We start from the raw sequence: 6038 nt of genomic DNA, 5'->3' as shown, positions 1-6038 counted from the left end.
TTCAAATTGATTCCGTGTTTCTAAATTTCCAGAAGGCTTTTGATACTATACCACACAAACGACTTGTAATCAAATTGCATGCTTATCGAATATCGTCTCAGTTATGTGACTGGATTCCTGATTTTCTGTCAGGGAGGTCACAGATGGTAGCAACTGATGAAAAGTCATAATGTAAAACAGAATAATCTCTGGCGTCCCCCACGGCAGTCTTATAGGACCTCTGCTGCATAAAGGGGCAACGGCCTTGCCACAGTGGATACACCGGTTCCCGTGAGATCACCGAAGTTAAGTGCTGTCGGGCGTGGCCAGCACTTGGATGGGTGACCATTCAGCTGCCATGCGCTGTTGCCATTTTTTGGGGTGCACTCAGCCTCGTGATGCCAATTGAGGAGCTACTCGACCGAACAGTAGCGGCTCCGGTCACAGAAAACCATCATAACGACCGGGAGAGCGGTGTGCTGACCACAGGCCCCTCCTATCCGCATCCTGAGCTGAGAATGACACGGCGGTCGGATGGCCCCGATGGGCCACTTGTGGCCTGAAGACGGAGTGCTGCTGCTGTATAAAGGAGACAATCTGAGCAACCGTCCTAGGATGTTTGCAGATGATGCTGTAGTTTATCGTCTAGTAAAGTCATCAGAAGATCAAAACAAATTGCAAAACGAATTAGAAAAGATATCTGTCTGGTGCCAAAATTGGCAATTAACCTTAAATGATGAAAAGTAGGAGGTCATCTCCATGAATGCTGAAAGGAATGTATTAAACTTCGGTTACACGATAAATCCGTCAAATCTAAAGGCCGTAAACTCAACTAAGCACCTATAAATTACAACTACGAACAATTCAAATTGGAAAGAACGTATAGAAACTGTTGTGCGGAAGCAGAACATCACACTGCTATTTATTGGCAGAATATGTAGCAGACGCCTACACTGCATTTGTCTCACCTCTTTTGAAGTGCAGCTGCATCGTATGGTATCCTTACCAGATAGGATAAACTGTGTATATCGGGAAAGTACAAAGAAGGATAGCACGTTTTGTATTATCGAGAAGTAGGGGAGAAAGCATCACAGACATGATACAGGATTTGGGGAGGACATTATTAAAACAAAGGAGCGTTGCAGCTGGACCTTCTCATGAAATTTCAGTCACCAAATTTCACCACCGAATGCGAAAGTATTTTGTTGACACAGACCTAAAGAGGCAGAAACGATCATCATAATTAAATAAGGGGTATCAGAGCCCGCACGGAAGGATATAGATGTTCGTTTTCTCCGAGCGCTTTCGGGAGTAGAGAAATAGATAATTATTGTGTAAGTGGCTCGATGAACCCTCTGCCAGGCACGTTAAATGTGATTTGCAGAGTATCCACATTGATGTAGATCTGTGATGGTGCTGTGACTAGGAATCATGGACTACTTATGAATTGCATTGCAGTGAGTTCAGCGATTAATCACAGTTCAGCACTATCACAGATGCCCGTTGTCGATGAATGATGGTAAACTTGTGAGAGGTACCAAACTTCCATTGGGATCGAGAGGCCTATTACTGTTAGTTCTGGCGTCATGGTGTAGGGAACCATCAAACATGACTTCAGATCACGACTGTTAAAGATTGAGGGGATTCTGACAGTAGAATGGTAAATTATCGACATTTTTCGTCCCCTTGTGTTATCTTTCATACAACACATTTTCCAACAGCACAATGCTTGGCCACACACGACATGCTTTCCTGTTAACTGCGTACTCGATGGTGAGGTACTCCTGTTGCCTGAAAGTTTCACAGATATGACCTATACAGAACAGACTTGGTACCAGCTGGGATGCCAACTATATCCCAGAGCCAGTATACAGGTATCAACGGCCAACGTGCATAGAGACTGTAACACACCCAGGGGTACAAATGATGGGGACCCTTACACTGGTTGTCTCTTGACCGTGCGCCCTGTCCACACCACGTACCTGTTACTTCCGCGGCGATCGTATTCTTCTGCTCCACACCGCTGCTGGCTGCCTACACATGTAGAGATACACACAGCACAACATGACAGCTCCATGTCCCGTGATCAATCCTTCCAAATGCAGCCTCTCGCAAAGATATTCCGCACCCAAAACCAGCGATATGACAATACACTTGCAAGACGTGATATAACGGCTTAATGTCACTCTTCTCAACCGAATCATTGCACGCATCCAGGCCAGAAGGGGTGGAACGCCATGCTGAAGAGTGGGCTTGTGCTGCCAAATTCTTTGTAAATCTGACTCTATTTTCTAATCATTGAAATAACATCACATACCCACTCACCTCATGAAGTTTCATTTCGGTTCCTCTTCCACCTCTGTGTGTTTCACCTTTCTTTTGCCACACAAATCACACTGAGGTAACAAAAGTCGTGGAATACTTTCTAATGTCGTCTTGGACCTCATTTTTCCCGGCGTAGTGCAAGAGCTCGACGTGGCATGGACTCAACAAGCCGTTGGAAGTCCCCTGCAGAAATACTGAGCCATGCTGCCTCTGTAGTCGTCCATAAATGCCACAGCGTTGCCAGTGCTGAATTTTATGTACGAACTGACCTCTCGATTATGTCCAGTAAATGTTGTATGGAATTCATGACGGGTGTGCTCGAACTGTCGAGAATGTCCTTCAAACTAATCGCGAACATTTGTATCCCAATGGCAAGCGTATTGTCACCCATAAAAATTCCATCGTCATTTACGAACATGAAGTCCACGAATGGCTGAAAATTGTCTCCAAGTACCCGAACGTAACCTTTTCCAGTCAGTTCCACTTAAACACAGCCCTCACCATTAGGAGGGCCACCAGCAGGTTGCACAGTGCTTTGTTGACAGCTTGCATTCATGGCTTCATGGGATCTGCGCAACACTCGAACCCTATCACCAGCTCTTACCAGCTGAAAACGGGACTCATCTGACCAGGCCACGGTTTTCCAGTTGTTTAGGGTCCAGCCGTTATGGTCAAGAGCCCAGGAGAGAAGCTGCAAACCTATGTAGTGATGTTATCAAAGGTACTGCTTCGGTCGTCTGCTGCCATAGCCCACTGACGCCAAATTGCGAATCACTGTCCTAACGGATACTTTCGTTCTACATCCCACATTGATTTCTGTAGTTATTTCAAACAGCGCTGCTTGTCTGTTAGCACTGATAACTCTTTGTAAACGCCGTTGCTCTCGGTTGCTAAGCAAAGGCCGTCGGCCACTGAGTTGTCTGCAGTTAGATGTAACGACTGAAATTGAGAATGCGGATCTCGGAATATTGAATTCCCTAACGATTTCCGAAATGGAATGTCCCATGCGTCTAATTCCAACTAACACTCCGTGCACAGTGTCTGTTAATTTCCGTCGTGCGGTCATAATCACGTTGGATACCTTTTCACACATATTACTTAAGTACAAACGACAGGTACGCCAATGCACTGCCCTGCTATACATTATATAGGCGATATTACCGCCATCTGCGTACTTGGATATCGCAAGCTCATGACTTTTGTCAAAAAAAAATCTTCAAATGTGTGTGAAATCTTATGGGACTTAACTGCGAAGGTCATCAGTCCCTAAACTTACACACTAATTAACCTAAATTATTTTGTTTATTAGAGAATTATTGTACATACAATTTCTTTGCACAAATCACATAACAAAATAAACTTCCTATCTACACTCCACTCTGCATTGCTCACAGAGCAATTAAGATAATTAATTCTGTACAGTGTATAACTAGGATTTTAAGCACACGCCTACAACCGTACCATACAGCCAATCTACTCTGACGAGCTCACTTGATTCGGCTCTTCAGACTTAACTGATCAGCCCAAGACATTTCGCTCGATCTATCTGATTGCTCGTTACGAAGGTACACAAAGTGATTTGTCTACAGTTGTCAAAGCAAAAGTGGTTGTGAATGGAATCTGAATATTGTTACTATTGACAGGATCATTCCTATAATTGATAATAAAATCAGAATTATACTAAAGAAATCTTAACACAGTAAATGAATGTGTCTGCACCTCATTCTACATATTACATCACACCTTTATTAATACATTCTTTCTTAATAACGAAGCGAGATTTTGGAGTGCATATTATCGCTCCCAGAGCCAGAAACTTTACTTCTTGAACGGCGGTAAGTGTCCACTTACGTTTTTACGTTTCAGTTGATTGTATTCCATGAGTACTGTGGAGAGCGGTCTCTGGGATATAAGAACATAACACAGATGTACATCTAATTCAATTTAAGCGCAATATAATGAAATGACTTAACGTCATGAAAGAGTATTATATTACTAATTACAGAATAACCTTAAACATTATTTTTAAGACCTTCTGTGAAGGTACCCTTCAGTGAAGTAGAAGAAGTTATTCAATTAAGAGTTCCTTAACGCAGTCTTAAACTCGGAAAAGTTTGTCCACGTGACATTTAATATGTTCTGAGAAGTCCTTGAATATGTGTCTACCCACATATCTAACTTGTTTCTGTACTCTGTCAACTCCTTGAAGTCTTTGTAGAAGTTGTTCTTCATATTGTTTTGTCGTAAGTGCTATATTCATACAATACATTTAATATGTTCTGAGAAGTTCTTGAATATGTGTCTACCCACATATCTAACTTGTTTCTGTACTCTGTCAACTCCTTGAAGTCTTTGTAGAAGTTGTCTTTCATATTGTTTTGTCCTAAGTGCTATATTCATACAATCAACCGTTTTTTGTGAAAAAAGAAGTATTGGTAATCCAAAAACCACACACATGCACGCACACACACACACATACACACACGCACACACACACACACAACTCTTATACAAAATCCAAGTTCCTTCGAAATGTCGCTGCAAGATGTTCTAGAATTAACAACAGACATAATTCTTATAGCACATTCCGATGTTCTGAAAAATACTACACCTTAAGTTTAGTTCCCTAAGAAATGATCCTAAAACTCATTAGTGAATGGAAATGTTCAGGATTACCTACTTTCCTTATTTTTAAGTATCCTACAGCAGCAACTATATGTACTATAAACATATCTGATTTAAGGCACATCACTAGTTCTAAGCAGTGAGTTTTGCAGTTAACAATGTTTTCTATCCGTATTCCCATAAACCTAACACTTTCTAATTCTTGTTTTTCATTAATTGAAAAGACTATGTTTATTGTTCCTGAAATTCTATGAGAAGTACTGGACTTTATGTACTGAGTCTTCTCAACATTCACTGATAATAAATTTATTAATGTTTTCAAATATTTCGTACAGCTGTCTTTTCGCTATATTGGCATCATCTACAAGTAGCATGAAATTTTCTTCTTCTGAAAGTGCAAGCTGAAGATAATTTAAGTAAAACAGAAACCGCAAAGGGTCTATAATAGAACCTTGTGGTATAGTATAGATGAGTGTTGCATATTCTAGGGGACAATATTAGTTGACTGGAATGGAACTGATTCAGCCTGCTGTATACCAGTCAAAAAATATGAACACCATGAACCTGCTGTGTCTACAGTTCCACAAAATTTTAGCTTATGGATGAGGATATCATGGTTCAACAGTCGAAATCCCTTAATAACTCACAAAACATCCCCAATCGTAATACAATCTAGTTAATTAACTCTAGGATATCTTCTGTGAAATATAGCCTGCTCAGGTGATAGTCCTACTTGAAAATCAAATTGTTTGCTTCTGTGCCCCGTGTTTAAAAGGCCTATGACACAAGATTTCTCAAAAATTTTTGAAAAGCATTGGCTGCAATGAAATGAGTCTATAATTCTTTACTAATGTTTTGCCCCTTTTGTGAAGTAGCTTGACACCTATATATGTAAGGCTGTCTGAGAAAGTATAATATGAAACTATTCAGTATACAAGTAACTAAATATGTTGTGAAGTTTAGTTGAACAATCTTTATTCTATTACTGCTTTCATCATAACCACTTGTACATTTATTTTTAAGAGGCGTAGGTGGGGTTGAATTTTTCAGATGTTTTGAATTGCCCTCTCATACGCTCTGGGAAGTGTTGAAATACAAATTATCTGCTA

At 40.8% G+C, this 6038-nt stretch overlaps 1 pseudogene; it reads left to right on the top strand.

The window, feature by feature from the left end:
- The first annotated feature begins 234 nt into the window (after nucleotides 1–234).
- On the top strand, nucleotides 235–351 carry LOC124552524 (annotated as a pseudogene).
- The last annotated feature ends 5687 nt before the right edge of the window (nucleotides 352–6038 follow it).

This window comes from Schistocerca americana, chromosome 1, assembly GCF_021461395.2.
Source record: "Schistocerca americana isolate TAMUIC-IGC-003095 chromosome 1, iqSchAmer2.1, whole genome shotgun sequence".
Lineage (NCBI taxonomy): Eukaryota > Metazoa > Arthropoda > Insecta > Orthoptera > Acrididae > Schistocerca > Schistocerca americana.
Note: the sequence above shows the minus strand (reverse complement) of the source record. Positions and strands in the feature narration are given on the sequence as shown.